This window comes from Macrosteles quadrilineatus, unplaced genomic scaffold (assembly GCF_028750875.1).
Source record: "Macrosteles quadrilineatus isolate MER2022 unplaced genomic scaffold, UCM_ALF_1.0 Scaffold_6__1_contigs__length_79288215, whole genome shotgun sequence".
Classification (NCBI taxonomy): Eukaryota; Metazoa; Arthropoda; class Insecta; order Hemiptera; family Cicadellidae; genus Macrosteles; species Macrosteles quadrilineatus.
The window spans coordinates 55,401,440-55,415,575 of NW_026542599.1; positions in this window are offsets into that span (position 1 = coordinate 55,401,440).

A 14,136-nucleotide genomic window follows, 5' to 3' on the forward strand; every position below is an offset into this window, starting at 1 on the left:
TGGTGATGGTGAGTTAATGTTTGGTGAGTTAATTTTTGACTGCTACCCTCTGTAGTAAATTCCAACTTAGGTTGGGCGTTTGTGTATTGTTAGTTGTAATGTGTTGGTTAAGTTTTTTCACCTGAAGAGGGGATCAGACTCCAGATCCCGAAACGTTGTGTATTGTTTTTTACCATCGTGATGAAAAATGTCCACAATAAACCTGTTAACACGATCCTTATTATGATGGTTTATAAAAACTATATACTGGAATTTTTAATATGCAATTTTACATGGGAACTTACATCTGAAATAATGACGTATATCCAAAATAAATTAACAAACTTGAACTTTAGTCATAGTTAATTGTTTAAATTGAGAGAACATTTTAACATTCTTTTTACCAATACTAAAAATTTAAACACGGTTACACACCTTGTTTGTCTTCACTCTAATGCAGTACTTCGAGGAATACTAGTTTCCGTTGTCAAATACAAAATAAAATTGATAGTTTATAAAATCACTAGACAATTCGTCATCACCAATAAACGCACATGGACAAATATCGTTATCAAAGAGAACGTAGAGAATACACAATTTATATCAAATATATAAATACATAAATATACTGTATAAATAAATATATATATATATCTATCAATAAGAGAATACATGTTAGACCTGAGGGCACTACCTAACTGAATTTTTTTATTCATTCAACTATTAATTTTATGTAAATTTTCAGTAAGACATTTGTACATTTGAAGGACAAGAAATTTCCCATTCAACATATGAAGACTGTTTGATGTTGGTTTCCTGACATTGTAATCGCGTAAATGTCGAATAAATGCTCTCTTTTGTCTTAGGAAACTTTTACAAAATGACTCATTGAGAAAACATCAATAGCTAACATATTGCTTGGATGAAATTGTTTTAAAATTGATGAAATAACAAGAATTAGTAGTCAACAAAAACCATCAACAGGTAGGACACATTTTGTGTTAATTCTTTTAAATGCACATTTTTCTAGGATGGTACCATAGATAAAACATAGTCCTTGTGTTGGTTAGATGGTAAATAAAGATGAAAAATTTTAGGCAGTATGCTCAATTAAACATCAACACGGGAAAATACAAAGCCATTGGAATACGAGTAGATTGTTTTTCATCGTATCTGTATATGTTTCTATTATTTATGTTACATATCCTTGTTTATTTCTCAGGTTTCTGCATGTTTTCCTGTGTTAATAACAACAAACTGTAAAAGTCATTATCCAAAGAATTGTGTTATTGTTTTAATGTTTATCTTTCTGCTTTTTTCTAGTGTTGGTAGCTAACCTTTTTGCATGTTACAATGATTTTTAACACTATGGCTTTAGTAGCCATTTAACACATACTTTTTGTATTCATTCCAGTGATCTACAATGTCTCTTGTTTCTGCATACTTTCCAGTGTGTATGTCTCAAATTTACACACATTACAGTGTTAATTTAACACAATTTTTACCAGAATTCAAATGTCATACATCTACAAATTACTTGTTTGTATCTCATATTTCTGCATATTTCCCACTGTCCATGTCTCATATTTCTGCTTGTTCTTTAGTGTTAATTTCCATGTATATTTTCCCGTGTTTATGTCTCATGACCACTAATCAAGATGGCGGTTGCAGCTTCCCTCGTTAGCTCAACAAATGGCCTCGTTACGCGTTACTTCTCCGTGTCACCCAACGCTTGTGGCTCGCAACAACATTTTCTTTCAAAAGATCACTTCTTTGGATGGTAAAAATGTCCACTTTATTTAAAAGTTTATCTCATTAGGTTGCAAGACCGGCAATCTTAAAAGTAACTCACGTGTTTGTGTAGCAGAAGTGCACTTTTCTCTAGCTTAATAAGTTAATATAAGTGTTACAACATTAGTTCAGTGAGCTAATTAGGCTCTCGTACCCTAAAAATTGTTTAGTATACAATATACAAATACAACACTTGTTAAAGCCTAATTCTTCCTAGTCATATAATTAGTGGCTGGAACAATATTATTCAAAACGCTTTCTTCAGTTTTGCAGATGAATCGATGCAGTTGAATTTTGCAATTGAACAGATTTGCAGTTGAACAAGTTCCAAAAAACCTCTAAAATTTTAAAGAAAGAAATCACGTATTCTTTTCTAAATTGGTAGTGAAACTGTGTATATGAAATTATTTGTCTTTAAGGTGGTGGTGCCATTTATTCGTACTTTCAAAGGAATTAACTTTGAAAGTCTTTATTTTGTAAGACGGGACATACGCTATTTTCCCGAAAAAGTCGCTTCCTCAGATATTGAAATTTGAAATTGCCTTTGAAACGATTAAAAATTACCAATACATGCATACGTAGTAGATAATGCGCATGATAAATCGTTGTGGATACAATTTTATTCAGAAAAGATTTGATCTCTGCATCATATATCTCCATTGGAGAAGAAAATATAGCTTAGTCGTTTTGTCCTTGCTCAATATGGGCATGAAGGTACTACCTATTTAATCTTCGACAATATACTAACTACAATTCAGTGAACGTTAAATTCTCTTTTTCATATGCTGCCATATGATAAAAAGAGTTCAGTTCATCTGAACCACCTGAGCAGTATATTGCAAAATTCATGTTTTCGGCCCCTGGACTATATCGTCTTATTATGCTGCAGTCAAGTACTGGTTTGTTTCTTATTCGCAAACTTAAAAATAATGCTAATCCTAAAGACTTAAGCAACAGCTATCGTAAACTGTAGCACCTTTGATGGCTTTATTACATTTTATAGTATTTGAGAGAAAGAAGTACATCAATAGTAGCACAGGCCATGAAAGGCTCATTTTAAAAATACGTCCTCTTTCTAGAACTAGGTACAGTTTCCCATGTGAATAATATGTTTACTTTGCTATTAATGCTATCAACGATTCTTCCTACTACCTTCTTGTATTTCATTCAAAAATCTCGCGTGTGAGGTAAAATAAGCAGTTAGTTCAACGAACCTTTAAATGGGGATTGCAACAATTGTAGTTGTTGGATACAATGTAGTTTGGAAGTAAAACCAAACATTGTACAAACGATTACTAGTTTACTCTAGTTTTTGTAAAAATCAACTAAATAACTACTTAAACTTGGAAAATCTACACAATAAACCCATACATTAAATTAATGGATGTTGAACAGGCATCGATGTTTATTTTCCAATTTTCCATCCATGTCTCACCCCTTATCTTAGATGAAGTAGCTTGAATAGTTATCTTCGTGTAAAGATCTTGCTTCAATCTCTTGGTATTGCCCACAAGATGTTCTCAAAGGAGTTAAGATCCCAGAAGAGATCGTCATGAGAACAGTTTAAAGTCACTTAGGCAATCTAATCCAAGAATTAGCTGTCTGATTTCTTTCGATTCATAGTTTTTAAACAAATACTCTTTAGATTACTTAAATTTGGATTTACTTTTAATCAATTGAAATCACTTTTTCAAAATCAGTTTTTTATTTCCTTACTATTTAAGTTAAGCATCTTAGGGAAAAGCGTACATAAGAGAAAATAGTAGTGTGGGTAATAAATTTCATTAAATATTAACATTTTGTGAAGATCAGCTTTAAGAATTTTTCTACTTTTGTAATTTGATTAAAGTCTTGCTGAATAAAAAAAAAACACTTTTAACCTAACTGAATAATTGCGTTAAAAGGAGTAGCCAAATTAAATTAACTAATTAATTGGCATGGGTCTTCAACAAGAACCTAAATTTTAAGAAACCTCTACCATACTATTTTTATAACCCATAATGTATCTTTTCCTACCACTGCATGGAAATGGTCAAATCGACAAACCTGTAAACAGGACACCAAGTAAGTCATTTACGTTCTAGAGTGGGAATTGATCATTCCCCCTCGCCAAATAAAGTGATTTTACTGTTGTTTCTAAACTAATCACAGTCGCAGATCCAGTACCATTAATTTAAAACACATAACCTAAAAGAGCAAACATAACCTAAATGACATTTTATATTCACCTAAAAGGCTAATCTGTGTGTTATGATAAGTTAATAATGGTGGTAGGAAAAATCGTGTGTTTATTACGTGCACAAACATTCATTGCCACTCTCTAAAACGTATGAGTGTGGCAGATTCGTGTGATCTACCAGTTCTCGAGCGGCAATGATGTACTTTTTTCTCTATTTATGACAAAAATGGAACTCGGCAGGTCTATAGGTCATTTTGTATATTTTTGTTCATGACGCCTTGATTTAAATTTAGACAATTGCCAAAGAGTTTTTATTCATATGTTTTAGTGACTACAGTGGCTGGACCCACCTTAACAAATAGATTCAAGAATTTATAGAACTAAATAGGATATTTCTCTAAGGTAAAGTGAAAACCTCCTCCGTTAATAATATTCATATGATTAAAAATCATGAATAAAGAACATGCATTGCTCTTAGAAATTGGTTGAACTTTTGGAAACCTCAAAGCGTAAAGAAATGAACCAATAAATAGTACAGAACGTCTTGCAGTTGGAGTCTGAAAAACGAAGTGGCATCCTTTACGAATGTAGCTCTTAAAACTGAAGGAAGTGGATATATTTTGTTCTATGTCCACAGGGACACACGGCACGCTACCAGACATACGGAGGTGGCGTGTTGAGGTTCTTGTAGAGAAGATACATTTTACGTTTTATACTGTCTGTAGCAATCAGGACACTCCCGAATTTGAGAAGAATAAATAAAATAAGGAAAGAGGCAAAGTAGTAATAAGACACATGAATCGCATCGTCGGAGAACCATGTGTTAGGATAAAACAAATAGCTGAAAGATTATTTTTCACCATAGAGGAGTTCAAAAATTGAATTGGAATTATTTTTTCAGAATGTTAAGGATCTTCTTGAATTTGAGGGAGAGAAATTACTTATTGTTTGTACTCTGTCAGAATAAAGCCGTTTAAAAAGAGGTTTCGTTAACAGATTTTGAAACTTTCATCTCACTACCAAAATTTTCCTCTCTAAAAAAATCTATAAAACCCTATTTTAGCTCCGCTATTACACGGTTTTACAATAACTTCCAATCTTGCCTCCTAGAAGCACCGGTTGTTCCAATGACATTTCACTTTTCCTGTTATACTCACCAACGTCGACTGACCGACAGGTGACGTTAAAGGGTCGTGTCTGTTTAACACTTTGACACGTCAGATGACGTCATATCAACGTCATGTGTCGATATTCTCTACATTGTGTCAATGTTGTTGTGACACTGTGTACAGGCAGCGTTTTAATAGTAATACTAGCACAACCCATCGCAGAGATTTAACATGATAAAAAACTTTAAGGTTTTATCTGACATATAATAATGAAAGATTATTACGGATATGTTATGAAATCACATTCGGTTCAATTTGACTGTGGCACATTAGTCTGTTTGGTACAAATTACAACACCTCTGTTTAGTAACAAAATGGTGTTTAAGCTCAATATTCCTAATTTGTTTTACACAAAAGACAATTTTAAAGCACTGTTGGGCGGAGAATGATTATATTATTGCTTGAAATGTTTATTTTATATAAAAACATACGATTTAATATTGTATTAGATGTATGTATTGATTTTATGTCATCGTGAACATTTCCCACAATCGTGGTGCCATCGTGAACATGTCCCCTTATCATGCCCAAGTTGTGAACATTTTCCGCGATCCATATTCAAAATCAAGGCCACTGGGGCAGAGCCCTAATCTTCTTACTGCACATTATGGAGCGTAAGTGGGTCCTCTATGCCAATTCCTGAGTTCTTACTAATTGCAGTTGCTTAAATATAGTAATCAATAAGTGAGTCAGTGAGTAATATAAGTCTTTTACAAGAATAAACGATTCAAAAAAATCCGTAAGCTTATAATAAAGTTCCGTAGTGGAATAGGACAGTGTTTGACATAGGTAGTCGGTTCGGTCAGCGAAGGCTTAGTAGTTTGTTTTTTTTTTAGTTATAAAATGCACGTCTCGGTTGTAGGGTCTTAAATACATGATTCTGATAATAAATAGAGCGGCTATTTATCAACATTTTGAGTAGGCTAAAAATCTCTATAACGTTTTTAATAAAAATATTGATAAATTACATTTATCAGTCCCACTTAAACTTGTAACATTCAAAATCACTAAATTACACCTACATTGAATACGTTTCAGAAATATATTTTTTGGATAACAATAATCAATTTTTTTATAATTTTAATTATATTACATTGATATTTAATTAAACAACACGTTATCACTGTACAAGAAATGTCAGCTAGTTAGAACAAAGAGAAGTAAATATGTCGTAATATTAAGATGTGTTCAGGTTTAACTTGTATATTATAAGCATTACTTAAAAATAAATTAGAAATTATATAATATAATTTATCAACTTTGTAAATTCAAATTATTTAACAACAACGAAAAGTGACAATTCTAAACATATTTTAATGCAGTTAAATAAATCCTACAGTAAACTCCCTCCTCCGCAAAAAAAAAAACATGTTTACACTTACTTATTTACAAAAAATAAATTGTATAAACTTAAACTGGGTTTCAGTGGGTATTCAGGGGCAAAAAGAGGGGATTTTGCTCTAGGGACCAGGACTCAAATCTGTTTAATCTTTAATGGGCATTAGCTATGTGAAAACGACAAGACCTTTAGTGGTTCCAAACTCACATCAAACAAAGTCCACAACCCAGGAAAAAATGAAAAAAATGTAACAACAAAATGTACAATGTATAAACCACAAAAAAGTTGTAATACTAATGTCCTCTACTGCGAACCGTAGTGCCTACGATGATTCACCATAACAATTTCCTACTCAATTGCCTCTCATAAAGGAAATCAAATGACAATTTCATATTAATAAGGAGAAATAATTTTGTTACAAATCAAACATGATCATATTTGTAGTTCCAGGACGCTCTTTGACGCCACAAAAGGATTCCTCTCAAAATCACCCCTTAATCAACCCCAATCACGTTTGATAGGACATTACATGTCGAGGTTTAACACTGGATAAGCCTCTTTCCACTGCATCGCTCGCTGCATATGTTCTCACTAAACCACCTAAACCATCGATACAGTGCCCTGTGTTAACTTGATTATTCTGTGTTTTTACACAGCTGTGATTATGTTTACGTAACATAACAATCTGTATCGGTGTGAGGAAATAATACATAAATATTACACGTCAAAGCTATGTGACCTTAAATGAATAAACATTATTTTATTAGCTTATTCTATTTTGAAAACCAACTTTCCACAATATTTTATAATAGACCTTATCATTGTAGTTAAAGGAAGTGCTAGAACTTCACGCTCTGCTTGATTTACTTTTAGGATGTCTCTTCATACAACAGCAGTATACTACAGAGCGTTTGTGACTGCTAGTCGAGTTTTGAATAATCTTCCTCTTGCCAAAGCAGTTGATAGCCGTTCCCGGCTTGTTATAACATAAAAAAATCTATTTTTCCACCGTATACTCATGGTGTGGTACTTATTTGGGAAAACTGACAGGAAGGAGTACGTGCGCGTGTGTTTTTTTGTGTGATTATGTAAAGTTTTAAATGTGTTTGATTTTTTTTGCCACCAGGGTTTGCTTAACCATTATGTTTTAATTTTCTCCAGTTTTGTAAATTTGTTCATTGTAAGCTCTTTATATACTGTCTATATATTTGTTTTGTAATTTTTTATCCATATGGTCAGTGTAACAAAGAGCCGTGTGGCCCAAGCTTTGTCTGTTAAAATTCAAATGTTTCATTTCATTTAACATGTAAGTTAGAAGGCTAACTTTGCATTTCAATACTGTACTTTATTACACCCAGTGCATTGAATATTATTGAATTCACCACACTGCCAGTAATTGTATTTATCAAATTTAATATTATGTAAGCATATGAATGTCCCTGAGAGCTACAACCCCCCGTGGTGTTGAAATAGACCTGCCTTGCCCACTCGAAATGATATTTTAAACACTTGTCATAACCACTCGGCCCAGCGGGTACCTTTCGCTATTTAAATATGAATTTAATGTTGTAAACTGTAAATAGTATTTTTTAAGAAGACATTGCAAATACTCTTAACTGGAGTATCGTCAAGGCATAGTTATGAAGATTGTCGGGAAACTATTATTATAAGGTGTACTTCTGTCACTTTTTATACAAGACATTATAGCTACACAATGTAAAACAGTCACACGACAAAGTGCGCTTCCTTCAACTGATTATAGTACAGAAAGCTACTAACTGCTACATTTAATTACTTTGCGGCACAATTTTTACTTTGTCCCTCAACAGTTTTCCAACCAAACAACACAAACATCACCAAGCACGTAATCCGTGTACGCTTGGAAATAGGTTGGCAGCACTTAAAGATACTACGACTACGATCAGCTGTTGCGATGTTTCCCATTTCGATCAACGCTCGTAAACCTAAAAACTATGTTGTTTATCGTTTGAAAGAATATTATTTCTATGCTTTGCAATAACTGTAGGAAAAATATAATGTGTAACACGAGCGCTTATTGCTTTTGCGGCACTCGAGAAACTTTACACACTCGCAAAGGCTCGTGCGTAAACATTTCTCTCGTGTGCAGCAAAGTGCTACTTCGCCCGTTAGTTAGACAAATAACTATCTTCCATAAAATAACATAAAACACAGTTAGAATACATTGCCACAATAGACCTTGATGTTGGAGTCAACCTTTATCAAGACGAATTGTTGTTTTGTTTATTGTGGTTAAGGTTTAAAATAAATTTATTTGTAAATAAATTTTATCCTAGATCTTCGATTAGATGGCGAATATAGTTTTGAGCGTAGGGTAATTGAACTGAATTAAGTAACCATTTTTTGACTTGTTTTCTTCTGTAACTTCGAGTAAAATCAGCCGTTCATAGAAGTGTAAAAATTTTCTGAAAAGTGGAAGACTATTTTTTGAGAATGTAGAAGTGTTGATGTAGACGGAATCAGCAGTTTTCTGACTTCCAATGCTATTCGTATGGAGAACATGTTGCGTTGTCTAATTTCCCACTATTAATATGATAATTTCTCTATTTTACCCGTAGTCATGTAATAAACCCAAATAATTGGAGCCTTCTCCTGTCTTTCTCCAGAGTTTTAAATCAAAAATCGCCGAAATTACGAAATTAAATATATATCGATACCATACAGTTTTCTAGCTAGTCAGGAAGTTGGGGGATTAGTGATGACGTGTAATACATATGAATGAGTCAGTCAGTGAGGGCTTTGACTTTTATATGTTTAGAATAATGCCAAAAACTGTCTCATGTGATACAAATCTACATTAAATCCGCACAGGTAATGTTTCGGAAGACTAAATTAATCACGAGGCCTACCTTATTTCCTAGTGAGTGCAAAAGAAAAACACATTAAACATTTATACCTAATTTCCGCACTAGTTTAAGACAGAGCTTCAAATTTCCTTAAGAAGTGTGAAAGTTTGGTTCATAAAAATGTCATTACAATAACTCATTTAAACATTAAAACGTTTTAGGTCAACTAAAATAAAATTAAATTGGTCAATCTTCAGTTACGTCAGGATGCGTGTATGAATGGGGAAGATAACAGTCCATGCCGTACTGTAGTACCTTAACTAAATCGACAATTTGGGTAAATTTTCTGCACGTGGAAGTCTATAGAAGCAGGTTAATAGTGACCACGAGGCTAGATTGAAACCTGTACACGTGTCCTCAAACTGTCCTTATCAACCAAACAGCTATGCATTTACTCAGAAAAGTAAATTGCCTCATACAATGATTTCATTTGAGTAACCAATCAGATATATCAGAGGTTGTTCAAATTTGAATAAACTGTTGAGCTATATGTATAAATAGCTATAGTTATATTTATAATGGGACAAAAATTATTAAAGAGCTTTTTGTCACCCATTACGTTAGTAGATTAGTGTATTCCATCAATCGGACCAAACTGACTGTTTTCGACCCGAGCTCGTTGGTAACAACCAATTCGAGGTTTAATTTCTCAAAGGTAACTAACTATACAGGTAATATGCTTGCAAGTAGAACTAGAACACTGTATTGTACAACTAGTTTAGTTTGACTACTCTGTGTACTTAAAGTTTAATTAAACATTATTTATTTCTTACTTCACTACGTATTTGATTTCTAGCAGCTGGGGTTTTCTGTTTGACATTTTAGTATTCATCCTTCATAAACAACATACATTCTCATTAATAATCACGGTAGATAAATAATGGTAATTAAAAATTCAAATATCTCATCGAAATTCCGCTAACACATTTCAGACTAAGGCAATATAATATTACTAAACTTTGCAGCGAGATTCTCAAGTGGCAGATTACCTTACACAATAATTTCCTTGAGATAGGTAAATTAAATATCTCAAATTAAGGAGACGGTTTACATTTGGTATTTTAGTCACGTTTCGCCTAAAGATGGGCTTTACCTGTTCACCAGATTAATACATAATGAAAATACTCTTTCTTGGTGTTTTGTTCTTCTAATTTGAAGAACACGATATCAAAAATTGATGTAGGCTAAAGAGAAACACAGAAACTAAATATGTATGAAAATGTTACGATTTGTCTCACACTTGAAGGTTCAGTGAAATGTAATAGGATTTTTTTCAAATCAAGATCTACACTTAAAATGTTACACACAGATTTGAAATAACCATCCATGAAGGCCTATCATCAATCATCAATTAGTTACTATTAAGTAAAATAATTACAAAAAAATAGAAAGTAACTTATATTACTAAGATATTCAATAACTTATTAGGGAATATAATCCGTTATTGAAATATAATACCAATATATTTATGCAAATTTTAGGATTCAGTAGTGATTTAAAAATATATATTTTTATAATCTTTGAACCATTGATTGAAATAACCGTTTTGACTCTTCCTAATTGGAACACATTAATGATTCGATGTGTACTAAAGATATTCACAACATAGGGTCTACTTCAAAATTAAGTTTGCAGCTCTAAAATATTACACCTACAACTAATATAATATTACTTATGGTATAATGCATGATATCGTGGTAGTTATTGTAAAATATCACAAAAACCTTTACCTAGAACACCTCAGTGGCCGATGGACATGTCGCGGCATGGTGTTTTTACCTCTGAACATGTGAACATGAACATATTTTGTCAGCTTTTATGAGATAACTTGACATAACGTTTACATCAAAGTGGCTACTATAACTATAAAGGTGTTACAGCGTTTTACGTTTTTGGCAGGAAAAATTAGTAAGTTAAACATTTTTATTTAATATATTTACTTATGTTCATATATTATTTTTAGAAATGGGTTTGTTCTTAACCATTTTGAAGGAAAAATCAAAAGGTTATTAGAAATCCTTTAAGCATAAATATTACAAAACACATTACAATGACTATCTACAATTACAAAATATAATTAGACATATGCAATAATCGGATCGGGTCTAGATTAATTTTAGAATAATTTTCATGTTACATAAATTGCTCAGTCCCCGATCTGGGTATAACAAATTGGATTGGATAAGGTTAAATATTACGACATAGTACAAGTAGTTTAAGCTAAAAGAGCATGTGATTGTTTTTTTCTTCCAAATTTTAAAACGGTTCAACATTTCATTTTGTATTATGAACTCATTTCATTGATTAGAAAACAATTATTCTGAAGCACATGAGTGATAAAGGGGTCAACTCAACCTGATTGTAAAACTGTATGGTTTTATCAACAAACAATCAAACATTTCTTTATGACGTTCAACGTAACATTTAGTAAATCTTAAAGCTTTTAATTCAAAGATTTGTAGGTATTTTGATCAAAACATTTTGAAACTGCGTCAAATTATAAATCATCAAATATATTTGCAGTAGTTTTCTAAATACTATAGGTAAATAATGAACCAGCTAAACATTTCCATAAGTTTGGAAATTATCGTTTTCACATGATTTTTAACAAATTTCCCATATAGGGAATAAGCTATTACTGTAGGTATCATGGTCTCATGTAGACCCGGGACCGATTTAATTTTTCGTTTTGAGGTCCCCAGGGGCCAAAAACACCATCCGTTCAAATTCATATTTATGTGTGTGTCCGTTAGCGCGATAACTCGAGTAAAAATGATCCAATTTTGATGAAATTTGGTACAAACGTGTAAACTTACGTTTATTCGAACGAGTTCGCGAACCAGCATAATCGGACCATGGGAACAGGAGTTTATGGGGGGTGAAAATGGGGTTTAGCTATTTTTGACTCTAAAAACAAAAGAAATTTGTAATTTCTTTCTAAACTATTTTGTAGAGCTTAAAAAAGAAATAATTTAGTATATTAAAGCGTTGTTGTATGCTTAACGACCACGGAGAAAATTCAAAAAAAAGTGTAATATGAAATTCCCATGTATTCTTAGGGAGGAAACGAAAACTGTTGTAGTTTACCTGTTTATGGAAATATAATGATAACATTTGGCAAATTTATTTATTTCATCCTATACTATTGACGTATAGTCAAAAAACACTTTTTATCTTCCCCATAGCAGCAAACCTAAACACTCGTTAACTCTAATTTTATCATAATTGGGAATAAATATGTCTTATTTCAGGAAATATTTAAGTAAAAATGTAATCAGACAAGTTGAAATTTGCTTAGTCTACAGGTTTGCTGCGGCGGGGGTATTTAATCGTTATACTGATTTGTTTGTACTATATGTAAAAAAAACCTAAAAACAAAATAATTGTGTTTTTAGTTGCTGTTCCTACTTTAGTTTTGTTCCGATTGAAAAGTTATAGAAGAATTATCTACAATAATTACGGTTAATCCAAACCTTGCCTTAACCTTAACACACCTCGATACGATAAATTGTATACCTCGGATCTCTTATTATATTTGAAAGGGTGAATTAAAAATTCTTTCACGATATAAACCACGAAAAAGTACTTTCAAAAGCTATTACCACCCTAAAAGTTTACCATGACTTTTGTACTAAAACAACAAATTATGATGGTATGAAATAACGATGCCAACACAATCTTTCTAACAATACCCAAATCACATAATTTTCATTTCCATGAGGTTGTCAGACTTTTTCCCTAACACCAGGTGAAGATTAGGCTTATCAGTTCATTATTTCTGCGATATCAGTTGTAGTGTATTGTACACATGGTGATCATAGCATGATGCGAGTGTTATAAAACCAGCGACGTTTCTCCACCAAGAACTAAATTACACTAGTTTTATTTTTTTAAATCATACTAGTGTACCTGTTGCTCGAATTTGAGCAAATGCGAAGTATTACAGGCATTATTTTAAAACAAATAACTGTAATAATTTCTGACTAGTGTGCAAGTTAGTCTAATTCGAGCAATTATAAAGTATTACAGAAGTTATTTCAAAACGAATAACAGTCATATTTACGATGAGTTTAAAAGAGTCAACTCAAAGATTAAGAGGTATCTCATGGAGATACTCACGATGTATATATAACAATAATCAACATTTCCTGTAAATATTTTATCATATTTCATAACCTGGTATTGCTTTTTTAGTGTTTTCTACAAACATAAAAAAACATATAAAAAAATATAAAAAAACATTATGTCTATTTCTTCTACTTGGTGGTGTTCTATGACTTTCCTATGTTTCCATAATTTGCAAAACATATTCATTGATTGCTCAAGAAATGCAGCACAGTGTTAATTCAGTTTTCTTTTTAGTATATGAAATTGTCCAGGCTCTCTCGTTTTTTTTTCATTGTAAAATTTACAACTCAAATTCAAATAGTAAATATTTTAGTTGGGTTTTTTTAATTTGATTATATAAGGGTGGTAAAAAGTCCCGGAACAGTTGAATATATAAAAAAAACATGCTTGCCTATTAATATATATGTATTTAAATAAATGTATTTTTATATGCATAGGATAATGCTGATAAAGGTACAAAACTTATACAAAGTTATTCAGCATTAAAATCATTTTAACACTTTTTTGTAGTGATAAGCTACCTCCTCTGGGGTCATTTATTGAATTTTAAATTTTGAATCTAGACGACTGCCATTTTTTTACTTAGATGTTCTTTTGAGCTCAAATATGCGGCATTGTATCCTAAGAATAAATAACTTTAATTTGATATGCATATGAACCATCAAC